This window comes from Sceloporus undulatus, chromosome 1 (genome assembly GCF_019175285.1).
Source record: "Sceloporus undulatus isolate JIND9_A2432 ecotype Alabama chromosome 1, SceUnd_v1.1, whole genome shotgun sequence".
In the NCBI taxonomy this organism is placed as follows: domain Eukaryota; kingdom Metazoa; phylum Chordata; class Lepidosauria; order Squamata; family Phrynosomatidae; genus Sceloporus; species Sceloporus undulatus.
The window spans coordinates 47422347-47435861 of NC_056522.1; the positions used below are offsets into that span (position 1 = coordinate 47422347).

General features: G+C 42.2%; 1 pseudogene; it reads left to right on the plus strand.

Annotated features, from left to right (window-relative positions):
* Positions 1-11261: 11261 nt before the first annotated feature.
* The window catches only part of LOC121919465, a 28433-nt pseudogene continuing 26179 nt past the window's right edge, over positions 11262-13515 (plus strand).

Here is a 13515-nt window from a genome sequence, read left to right on the forward strand (position 1 = left end):
GGTGGAAAGATATACTGTAACTGGGTGTCATCGGCATACAGATGATAGGAAAAACTAAATAACTAACTAAATAAATAAATAAATAAATAAAATAAAAACCAAAAGAGCTAATGAGTTTTCCTAAGGACAGTGTGTAGAGAGAAAACTGAAGGGGACCCAGAACAGAGCCCTGGGGAACTCCAACAGATAAGGGAACAGGAGATGAAGTCTGACCACCTGTGACCACTGCAAAAGATCTGCCAGACAAATAAGATCTAAACCAGTCGAGAACAGAGTCTGAGAACCCAAGGTCAGAAAGTATGTCAACTAGGAGACAGTGATCAAAGGTGTCCAAGGCTGCAGACAGATCAAGAAGGATGAGAACAGAGTAAAGGCCATTAGCCTTGGCCTGTAAAAGGTCATTGGAGATCTTAGTGAGAGCTGTCTCTGTAGAATGCCTTGGGCGGAAACCAGACTGAAAGGGATCAAGAATGGAGTTGGCTTCAAGAAACGCAAGAATAAACAACCCGTTCCAAAACTTTAGAAAGAAAGGGAAGAAGAGAAATTGGACGATAGCTAGACAAAGAGAAGGGGTCAAGAGAAGGTTTTTTCAGAATTGGGGAAATGAGAGCATGTTTGAAGTCCGACGGGAAGGAGCCTGTAAAGAGAGAGAGATTTAAGATTTGGAGAAGTGAGGGGAGAAAAGAGGGAGCTATAGAGATTAGAAGAAGAGTAGGAATTGGGTTAAGAGAACAAGTTGCAGGATTGGAAGAGTTCAGAAGTGTAGAGAGTTCAAGGAAGCAGGAGGAAACAGAAAATTTGTTAGGCGAGGGCAATAGAAGATTATGAGCAGAAGACGAATCAGGAGGGACTATCTCAGAGCAAATAGTGGTAATCTTTGGGATGAAATAATTAGCAAAGTCATTCGGAGAGCATGATGAAGAGACAGGAGGAGAGGGAGGTTTAAGCAAAGTGTTGAAGGTGGAGAACAAACGCTGCGGGCGCCTCATTGGCGGAGATCAATGATTTGTAATAATTTTGTTTTGCCATAGACAGGGCGCGTGAGAAGGAAGAAAGAACAAATTTGTAATGAATAAAGTCAGCCCACTGTTTGGACTTTCTCCAAAGACATTCGGCTGCTCTAGAGCAGGACCGGAGAAACTTAATGATGAGGGTAAGCCAGGGCTGAGGCCTAGTCTTAGAGGAAGAAGTGCATACAGAGACAGGGGCAAAATGGTCAAGAGTCGAGGAAAGAGTGGAGTTAAATAGAGACATTGCTGAGTCAGCAGAGTCCCCAAGATTTAGGGAAGAGAGAAATAAATCCAGGGTCTGACCAAGATGGTTAGAGTCAACAGATTGAAGGTTATGAAAATGGCATTGAACAGTATGACGAGGAGGGGGAGTATAAGTGAGAGCAAAGGAGATTAAATGATGGTCAGATAGTGGAAAGTCAAGTGCCAGGTAGTCAGAAATGGCGCAGTTTGCAGCAAGAACCAGGTCAAGACAGTGACTGAGAGAATGAGTTGAGTAGTTGGAATGTGGTTGGAGGCCAAAAGAAGCTAGGAGAGAGTTGAAGCGAGATGTTGTAGGGTTATTGGAATCATCAACGTGGATATTAAAGTCAACTAGGATCAAAGTGGGGACTGAATCTGAAAGAAAGAATGTCAGCCATGATTCAAAGTCAGAAAGGAACTGGGTGGCAGAACCAGGAGGGCGATAGATGACTGCAACATGGAGCTGTAGAGGAGTAAAGAGTCTAATAGGATGAAACTCAAAGGAAGAGAAGTGATAGCTGGAGGGAAAAGATAGAACTTGAAACTGGCAGGAGTTAGATAGCAAGATACCAACCCCTCCTCCTCAACCCTCAGGGCGGCTTGTGTGGGTGAAGGAAAGACCAACAAAAGAAAGTGCAGCGGAGGTTGCAGTATCATGGGCTGGGAGCCAGGTTTCCGTGAGAGCAAGGAGATGCACAGATATAGGATGGGGGACACCTGGCTGAGTGAGGCTACATGTGAAAGGGATCTGGGAGTCCAAGTAGACAACAAGTTGAACGTGAGTCAACAGTCTGATGCGACAGCTAAAAAGGCCAATGCAATTTTAGGCTGCATCAATAAAAGTATAGTGTCTAGATCAAGGGATGTAATAGTCCCACTCTATTCTGCTCTGGTCAGGCCCCACCTGGAATATTGTGTCCAGTTCTGGGCACCACAATTTAAAAAGGACATTGAGAAACTGGAGTGTGTCCAAAGGAGAGCGACTAAAATGGTGAAGGGTCTGGAAACCATGTCCTATGAGGAAAGACTCAGGGAGCTGGGGATGTTTAGCCTGGAGAAGAGAAGGTTAAGAGGTGATATGATAATCCTTTTTAAATATTTGAAGGGATGTCATATTGAGGGAGCAAGCTTGTTTTCTGCTGCTCCAGAGAACAGAACCCAGAAAAATGGATGCAAGCTGCAGGAAAAGAGATTCCACCTCAACATTAGGAGGAACTTCCTGACAGTAAGGGCTGTTCGACAGTGGAACACACTCCCTCGGAGTGTGGTGGAGTCTCCTGCCTTGGAGGTCTTTAAACAGAGGCTGGATGGCCATCTGTCGGGGATGCTTTGATTTGGATTTCCTGCATGGCAGGGGGGTTGGACTGGATGGTCCTTGTGGTCTCTTCCAACTCTACGATTCTATGATTCTATGAACACTTTTTACAAAGCAATGTGGGACTCTGAGGGACATCCAGCACAAAGTGTTAGACCTCCCAGCAGGGCTGTGGCTGGTATGGTAATAACCTGTAAGTTAACTTTAGAGCGCACTTGAGAAAAATGAACAAGGATGTACATGGAATCAGAGTTGGAAGAGACCACAAGAGCCATGGTTTCCAGACCCTTCACCATTTTAGTCGCCCTCCTTTGGACATGTTCTAGTTTCTCAATGTCCTTTTTTAATTGTGGTGCCCAGAACTGGACACAATATTCCAGGTGGGGCCTGACCAGAGCAGAATAGAGTGGAACTATTACTTCCCTTGATCTAGTCACTATACTTTTATTGATGCAGCCTAAAATTGCATTGGCCTTTTTAGCTGCTGCATCACACCGGTAGTGGTGTTGCGATGCTGAAAAGTGCAGCTGGGGACCCGTTTAGTGATGGAGCAGCTGGGGATCATTGAAAGGAGGCTGGCACACATTCGAGGCCACAGTTGACCAGCACTCGATGTGAATAAACCACTTCAGAACGTTGTCTCCCCCATATTAAGTTTTTTTTAAAAGGCATTCATGTAAATAGTGCAACTGTACATAGTGTATATGCTGTGTGTGTGTCACTCTGTGTGTGCCTGTATGTCTCTGTGTGTGCAGGTTGAGTGTTCCGCAGGTGTGATGTAACAGCCGCTGTTTGTTTTTTTTAATTTGGCTATTTTCAATGTCTTTTGTCCTGTTTGCGTATGACTGTTGTGTATGACTGTAAGTATGTATGCTGTTTTTGTTGGGTAGGATTGTTGTGTATGTTGTGTTAAGAAAGAGCAATGTAAACACATTCATTGGGAAAGTTTTTAAATAATATATATTATAATTAAACTTTTTTGTTCTGAATCCTTGCGTTGTTTCCTTTGTAAATGGGGGTGGAGAAAAACGTGATGAATTAGGAAGAAGAAAAGAAGAGGCTAGGAAGGGCGAATACAGTAAGGGGAGTCGCAGAAGAAAGAAGAGGAAGTAGAATTCCAGAAGGGGATAACAGTGAAGCGAGACCACCACAGGCAGTGAGGAAAGAAGTCAGAACAGCAGAAGGAGAAGGACACCACCCAGGTGTCATAGTAAAAAGCAGACATATGTCAAACAGGTCAGCTCCTCATCAGATAGAAGGTAGTTCAGTTAATCCCACAAGAACATTGAAAGTAATTTCAGGCTCAGGATGTGGCAGCAGCAGCACAAGATAAAATATGGATGCACACACCTGCAATGGAAGAAAACATGCAGAGCAAGTATTAGCTTGTTAATGACAGGTAGGAATATACAGTGCGCCTGCATCATACCCAGCTGCATTTTACGCGGCGTCCAGCATACGCTGGAAACTGTACTGGAAGCAAGGGAGCCATGCACTGGAAGAATGGTGTGAGCTGCCGCGGGCTTGAATGGGGCTGAGCATCTGTGTTTTTTCCCTTACGTGAGGGGGTCCAGAACGGATCCCCCACGTAGGGGAAGGAACGATTATATAAATAGTGACTTTAACGCATACACATATGTATATACATATGTACCTTTATAACACTATTTTAACTAGCAAATGCACATGTGCAGATGAGAGCTCTTTTCCAGGCATGTTTCCAGCATCCAAAAACTGTTCTTGAAAAATCCTCGGCACAGAACCAAGCACAGAAATCACTCTCTCTCTCTCTCTCTCTGTATGTGTATATACAGTGTGTGTGTGTATGCACACACACACACACACATCTATTTGCATACATATAGATATAAATAAAGACACACATACAAGCACATATATGTCTCCCTTTTTCTCTCATACACACACATATACACACACACACATGCACACATGCTTATCAACATAAACTTTGTCTCTTGCTATAAATTGGTCTATATGTGTGCATATATACATGCATATATATATATATATATACACACACACACACACATATATATATACAGTACATAAAATAAATAAACATTGTGTATCTATCTATCTATCTATCTATCTATACACATACACATATTCATGCACACGCATGCTAATCAACATAACACTGCCTCTTGTTTTAAATTGGTCTCCATATATATGTGCATATATACATGCGTATACACATACACACACCTATACACACACACACACACACTAAGTACACAAAATAAACAACAACAGCAATGGGAAAAACATTATCGATTTACACCTTTAATCGCAATACATAAAAGAGAATAATGAGTGTAAATGGTCCAGAGGCATCTGTACGGCTAGCACCCTGCATTCTCTTTCTCCCCGCTGGCAATGGAGGATACCTGGGGAGATCAGAGTATATATGAGGACCCAAGAAAACCGGCCGAGTTAGAGATGGACAAGAATAAGGATGAGGAAGGAGGCATGCTCAGCTCCTCATCCTTACCTTTCCCCCCTTTCCCCCCTTCGCTCTTTCCTCCTTCGAAAATAGCTGCTTTCCTCTCGGCAGCCAGGGAAGACCAAGGAGCACCAGAAGCAAAATCGCAACAGAGGATCATGGGAATTGTAGTTTCTTTCTAACGGGGGGAATCCCATGGCCGAACTGAAGATGCATTTCATACCAATGCAAATGTGAATTGACTGTGAATTCACAGTGGAAAAGGGTTTATAAATACAATATTTTTCCTAATGCAGCTATTTCTGGGATGACCCACAATTACATTTGGATTACTTTCCGATTGTATTCAATGTCATTTGAAATTCTTTTGTGAAATTACATGAAATACCTTAGAGGACTCCAGATTAACCTTTAGTTAACCTTCCAATTTTCCCCATGTGATAAACTCCCTGGAGTTGTAGGCACTGCATGGAAAAAGGCAGAAAAATTGTCATATTAGGAAAGCTCTTCTGCCATCAGCAGTTGCTCTGCTGAACATACCTTTGAATCCAGCTCCAGAATTTAAAGCCCTATGTCAAAATAAGTATTAGAATTTATCAAGAGCTTGAAAATTTGTCCACTCCATAATCAGTTTTATATTTTAAAAAACTGCCCGAGAGGCTAACAGTAAGGGTCTAGTTTTCCTCACTGGAGGATATTGCACAACTGTGGCTACATCTGTACTGTAGAAACAATCCAGCTTGACACCATTTTAACTGTCATGGCTCCATGCTATGGAATTCTGCAATTTGTAGGTTTGTGAGACTTTTAGTCTTCTCAGAGAGCTCTTGAGCCACAACAAACAATAAATCCCAGAATTCCATAGCATAGAGTCATGGCAGATAAAGTGGGATCAATCTGGATTATTTCTGCAATGTATATGCAACACAGTTGTGCAACCTGTGGTCCTTAAGATAATGATCAACAATAACCTCCATCACCTCTCACCATTGGTCATCCTGAATGGCTCTGTTTGGAATGAGATACAATATTTGAATGGTGAAAGCCTCCCCTGCTGTGCTATAAAGGATTGTAGAGGCCACATACCTTTGCCCAGGCTAGGACAGTCAAATGGGACAACACACAACCATCTGTCAGATGTGGTGGTTTCTTCACCCCACAATGCACAACACCCCCATAATAAGGACTAGGTGAAAACAACACCAAAAGTGATACAACATCACTTCTGATCATGTCAGGAATACCAGTGCAGCCCCTATGGGGAGGGCAGAGGTGAAAAATAGTCCAATCTAAAATGTTGTTAACTCTTCTTAGCAGTTGCTGGAGAAAAGGTTGCTTGCTAAGGTATTAATCATTATGCTTTTTCCTACAGCCCACCAAAATACAGGGCGAGGCAGCTGCTACTGTTCTTGCATAGCTGTTGCATAACTAATCTTTGCTGGATTAAAGTTGTCACTAGAATCCATGTCTAATTTAATCTAGACCAGAAAACATTGCAAACACACAACTTTAATGGCTGGCTGGAAATAGATTAATCTGCTATGTTTGTTCTAGGCTGCTGGATGGAGGAAGGGAAAAAAGAACTCCATTGGTCATATGATTCTGTGCTGTTGAGTTTCTTCCTTGTAGTTCAGAGCAGTGCTACTCAAAGTGATGGTCCCTGGACTGGTGCTAGTGTGAGAGCCATTGACTGTTAGCCCATGGAGAATTTTTCAAGAAAGAAAAAAAGAAAATTGTCCCCAGTGGGTGCAAATATGTTACTGATCCTTGGCATGGTCAGGGAAAAAAAAAAGAGTACCAGTCCCCCACATTTGAAGCCATGGGGGTGAGAACAGCAGTGTTGTTTTTCCAATGTAGCAAGGACAAGCACCATATTTGTCCCCATTGACTAAAATGATTTCTTTGCAGTCCGCAGACTGGGAGCCAATAGCTGACAGACTGGCACCCATCCATGGATTGCCACTTTGAGTAGCACTGGTTTAGAATAGACCTTGAGCTAGAAGAGATTTGTGGGAGAGATTTGTAATCATGCATCTATATGCCTATGGCAATCGGGACTAAGTGGGCGGGGGGGGGGGGGAACCAAACAGCAGAGAGCAGCCAGATATTCCAGAGTTTCACTGTCCCCTGAATTGTTATTTCTGCCTATGGTACCAGGCTATCATGAGGTAGGCTAAAGTGTTTGTGTGCTGGATGGTTTCAAGATAGATGACAATTATTTAATCTTCTCTCTATTTTTCTCCTTTCATTTTTATAAAAGAAATTATAGCACCATAGTGGATAATAAATTGTGAAACAGCAATTTTCCACTAAAATACTATTTCACTGTTGCACTGATGCACTGTGACTCAAGGAAGAATACCCTCTCCCAAAAGAATCAGAATCTTTGGAACACACATCAACTTCAGCAAATTATATCAGTGTCTCCAAACATAAAATGGATGGAAGAAAAACATCAAGCTAAATCTAGTGCCAAGTCACAACTGGAGCAGAACAATTAAATTAGTGGGACATTAATATTCATTTACTATTCATTTCAAGGGGCCTACTATTTTTTGGACAAGTAATGGGATTTAGCCCTTAATTCCTCTTAATCTTATCTAATCCAGATAAACCGTATGTACTGTATTGTTTGATGCATGAGAGAACGGTAGACTGATATATCATTCCAGGAGTCGTGAGTGTGAAGGGAGATGGAACTCAATGATGAAATGTAATTGACAGCTTGTTAGATGAGAAACAACAGTGATAACTTCTGGATTTTTTTTTAAATGAACTAGTCTAGTGCCTTAAGAATTAATTATTTTATTGCACTGAAAAATAGAAACTGAATTAGGTTTGGGTGTCCTCTAACTTAAATCCTAAGTAAATCCTAAATACAGTGCACCCGCGTCATAGACAGGCGTGTTATATGCAGCTTCCAGCATACGCTGGAAGCTGCACTGGAAAGGCTTCTCCTGCGCCCTGGAAGAAATATTGGGGCACACGCTCAGTGCATGCTGTGGGAACTATTAGAAACAATGGGGCATGTTCCCACACTGTGCACTGACTGCGTGCTCCATTGTTTCTAATGGGGCTTGATTTTACGCAGTATTTCCCTTATGCGGCGGGATCAGGAATGGATCCCCCGTGTAAGGGAAGAGCCAACTGTACATCACAAGTCAATCTTGTGGTGTAAGTTTTACAATGGAGTACTGTTCTGCCTCTCATGCAAATCAGTTGGATGGGGTGGGAACAGAAATTCCTCTGGGATAATCCAGGGCAATAATGTCTGAACAGATAAATTGACATATATATGGGTGAAATCTGTCTTGAAAAATGGATACCTTTTTAAAAAGAACTACTATTGTATTCTGCTCCTCTGAGCTAAATGAAGTCATCAGAGCCAGAATCATAGCAATTACAAATGAAATACAAAATATATATAAATGACACAGAAAATGGTGAAAAACCATAGATGACCACAGTAGTAGGAATAAGAGTAGAAATGGCTAAAGCATAAAACCAAGAGCAGTGACCATGTGGTAGAAAAAAGCATACCGGAATACCTCAGTTAACAAAACTTCTGACAATGAAACGCCTTTCTAGAAAGTTTTTTTTAAATGCCTGCCCAGACCCCTGATTCTTCCTGATACTCTGTCTAGCGCAGGGGTAGGCAACCTGCGGCCCGCGGGCCAGATGAAGCCCGGCGAGGCCTTGGGACTGGCCCCAGCCCGGTCCTGCCGCCAATTGCCGCCGGGGCCTTTGGGGGGCAATTGTCTATAGAAACCTCAGAAACATGCATTTATATTAACATTTTTTTAAAAAATCAGCAAATTTTTTCGCGTGTCCTCCATTTTTTTTAAAAAAGTGTCTTCCATTTGAAAATTTTGTCCTACATTTGTCCCGGTTTATTTATATATATATTTATTTATTTTTTAAAAAATTTAATTATTTATTTTTTGGCTTCAGCCCCCCAGTTGTCTGAGGGACAGCAACCCGGCCCCCGGCTCAAAAAGGTTGCCTACCCCTGGTCTAGCTGGATGTTTTTGTTTTGTTTTGTTTTTTTAGCAGTGTTGAGAATATATTGAAAGTGGGCTGGAGAAACAGAGACTTTTGATGTCAGGTTGTAGCAGTGTGTTTTCAGTAAGCAATAAATAAGCAGAGCTTTAAATGGGGAAGAAGTGGAATTCTGCTCCAGCTGATCCTACTGCAGTTGTGTGTGTTTGCCTACAACATGCAGCCTCCTCCAGAAGTCCTTACTGAGCATGTATGAAGAGCAAAACAGAGAGTAAAGGGGAAAGCAGATAAGCCTGCTTTACCCCTAGAATATTAAAAAATGTATAGATCCGTAAATCTGACCACTAAAAAGGATATCACCAGTGGAGACTGGTGGAAGAAAATAATTACCTCTAGATATATTTTGAAAGAAGGCTTCAAGTAGTATCTAGAACAGTGATTCCCAAACTGCTCCTCCAGGAGTTTTAAACTACAGCTTTCAGAAGCCATACTCATCTTGGCCAATGATATGAGATTCTGGCAGCTGAAGTCTAAAACACCTGGAAGGCCAGATCAGGGAATCACTTGATCTGGAGGATCTCAAGTGGGGTTTTGTTTACTTATGTAAGGGAGGAAACAAATCTCCCTTTGTGCTGCCATCCGGCCAGCTTCAGAGCGTGATGTTTTGACACCCAGCTGCAGCTGCATGTGATAATACCCAATTTTTAAATTAAACCAGGGATTAAAAGTCACTTTTAAATACAGTGCAATAATCTCCACAGTGCTGTGCATCCACTTATTCACAAGCTAAAGATCCCCTAGTCTTGGTTTGGAGGGAAAACCAGCCTTTGGGAAGAGTACATGTGGGTCTTGATACTGACCCTTACATTTTTATACAAGGTAATAAAGTGGTGGTCCATGTAGGGGGGATCAGTTAGGAGTGATGAGCCAGTGAATTTAGTTTTTTTCCTGGTAACTGAACTGTATAAATCACACTTTCGTATTTACTCAGATTACCTTTAGCTATATCAACCACACTATATATATTCTGTGACTGTATTTACTCAGATTAGTACAGATTAAGTCCTTCTTGGGAGCAGAGTTGAGAATCAGGACAAATGCACACCTCCCATATTTCAGACATACCCAATATTGTTCCTGCCAAGAAAGGCATGACAATGACAATACAGTGACCTATATTCTACCTGCAGAAAGCAGTGATCTTTAGGTTTCTGTGCTACACATATATGGGCACTCATCCACACATCCTCCCACCCATCCATTTTTATAGGATTTCTAAAAAGCATAATATAAAACAAAGAAAAAAGGTAAAGATAAAAAGATGAGGATAAAAAAAAACAATGTAGAGAAACTTGCGATTTCCCTCTTAATTTAAAGCCTAGCTTTGGAGGAAAAGGATTTGGTTCCCTTTCATTTCGAAAATTAGAACCTGCTTCTCTGAATTTATTGAGCCTAGGAAATTGCCTTTGCTGTTCCAGAAAACAAATTACAGGAAAGAAAGCAGATTTTGAATAAAGAGTAGGAAGAAATTTCTTATTCTATTCTTAGCTGCCTAGGGTCTTGCCCTAGAAGAAAAGTCATACATGCATACTTCTCTCCTCTCATACAATACTTTTTCTCATTGCATCCCCCCCCCCCCCCCCGGTGTTCATTCACCCTTTCTCTCTCCTTATTATCCTTGGCCCATGTACCAGACATATCTCCCCAATGTCTGAAATTTCTTTCTGGGCCCTCCAGAGATAAACAGAAAATGTAAAAATCATTCAGGCTTGTCTCCAAATCTGTCTCTAGAGCAGATTAAGAATGGTGAGTGTCAAAAGATGATACTGCAGGCAACAAAATGTTTTCAACTTATTTAAATCCTCTGATCCGTTTTTTAAAGGCCCCAAATGCACACCTCCATGTCATATTTCAGGCGGCTAGATTTTATGATTTAGAACAGTGATGGTGAACCTTTTACAGACCGAGTGCCCAAACTGCAACACAGACCCCACTTATTTATTGCAAAGTGCCATGTCCCTCTGGCTTTCTAGTAAGAAACTCTGGCAAACTCTGTGCTAGGGCTACAGCATGTGTGCCCACAGAGAAGGCTCTAAGTGCCACCTCTGGCACACGTGCCATAGGTTCGCCATCACTGATCTAGAGGCTATGCTGGAGACAAAAACAAATAAACAAACAGCCCCATTTTCTACTGTTTTGCTTGCTGTTGTTGCTGATTCTGATGCTGATGATGTTTTGCCAGGCTCTCCAACATCACAAGCCTGTATGGATGCTGGAGGACATGAGGACTATGGAGTATTTTTACTGGGAGGAAAATACCAGCCTGAGGACATATTCAAAGCTCTATGCAGTGGTGCACAACCACCTGCCCGACACCCAATATCTGCTGTCTCATTTTCTGGAGGAGGCTCTCAAAGTCCCCAGAGAGCATTTTTGTTATTTTGCTTGTTCTGCCCTTCACTTACAGCCATGGCTGTAACCTATGACAGCAGAGACATCTTGGGACTGTTCATCAGCATGCCTGGCTTGAACTCCCACTCCAACAGGGCCAGCTGCTTTCATCTGGAAGATGGAAAGATATCTGCATCTTGCTTGTGACTGTGAGCTTCTAATGTCAGTGACTGTCCTCATCATCCTATAGAATGTTGGGCCTCTGCCCCTGGCAAATGGGCTCCAGTAGCCTTGTTACCATCAGCACCAGCTGTTAGTATTAATGCCTGTCTGGTGGCATGGGTTAACTTGTATTAGTGAATTTGTTGGATGCTTTTTGCATTTATTTTGCAGTTTGAGGCTAGGAAAAGATAAAGCTAAGAATGTGCTAGGGGAGTACATTTTTTTCTTTGTTGCCAACCTATTTGTGCAGTTCCCATAGCTGTTGGAAGGAGATGGTCATGCTTGTGCACAATGATTTTCTTTTTTTGCAGTATATAATCCTTGGGAGTCCATTTGTTATGGCTCACCTCCCTCTCATTTACCTAAAAGCAGCCCGCCTAAGGATATTCCAACAATGGGGAATTTGATAACTAGCCAAGGGATGGTGTTTGTGTGCAATTTGTTTGAGGGCCCAATTTCTACCATTGGCTGTGATAGGATGCTGGATCCCATCAGCAAAAGGACTGGGATGTTTCTCTGCCATTTACCATCTATTGAATCATTGCCAGTAATAAAGTTCATACTACTGTATAATGGTAATGTGTCAGTGTTTGGCACTGCAAGCATTTTTTGGGAGCACTGGAACTACATGCAGCTCTGGATCAAAACAGCCTGCCCCATGATAGGAGACAAGTAGCAAACCCTACCCCTCTGGATGTCACCCTAGAGCAGATATGACACTGTAAAATCAATATGGCATCCAAAAATTTCTGCCTTTATTACTTCTTGCTGTTTATACCCAGTCCCAGTTCAAGATGCAGAAGGTCTTGCAGGAGCATCCAGAGCCTGGACCATTCTGATGAGGGGGGGGGGGGGAAAAGTTCAACAGTCTAGTGGGGGAAGATACCAGCACTAGGCTTGCCATTTCACAGCTGCAGCCGTGACCATCCTGGTTTTTTGACTCTGGGGAAGGTCTTTCCCGGCTTCTGCATTCTGTCACCCGGGACAGCTGGACGCCTGATCTATCTTCCCTTCCAAAGCAGTCTCCGTCCGTTTGTGCTGGAGAGGCTGCAGCCAGGCAGGGAGGAGGAGGAGGGGGAGCTTTTCATTTAGCCTGGCAGAGACTCAGAACAGAAGACTTTGCAATTTGCATGCCATTTGGTCCTGCTAAACAGGGGCAATAAATACCTTTTTAAGTTGGTAAACAGATCGTGTGATCTAACTGACTTGCTTAGGAAGTTATCTCGCACAATAGATCTTTCTTGCTTTCCCTTCGGTCTCTCCATCATCGTGCTCTCTCAACTTTCCACCGAAAGATGGTGAGATAACAAACTTCTTCTTTTACCTGGACTATTCACTAGATAGGTTAGGATGTAGCTTCCATGTATATGTAGATTTAAGCCATTAGTAAAGTTTTGTTTTTTAAACTACAAGCAATTTGTGTCAGCCTCAGTTCTTATAGAAGCATCTTAAGACAAAAGACCATTTCTGCTGCTCTGCTGATTTACAAGCAAGACCCTCACAGGCTTGGCTTTGATAGTTTTGATATTTTTGTTTCCTTACCAAGAGCTGAAGCCTTAGGAAACTTGAATTCCCCTACACATTGCCATGCCCTGAGGCTGAGAGAGTGTGATTTAGCCCAGTGGGGTATGTTTATGTCCAAGCAACAGATCGAACCCTGGTCCTTCTCTACCACTGCCTCATAATGTCCCTTAATTCTATTATTATTATTATTATTATTATTATTATTATTATTATTATTAACTGAAAGAGCCTGCTTCCTCAGATGCATTTAGTCTCAGAGGTGCAACAAGATCACTATGATATGATTTACATTAATGTGTTTATATATATATACACACACACACACACACACACACACACACACACAC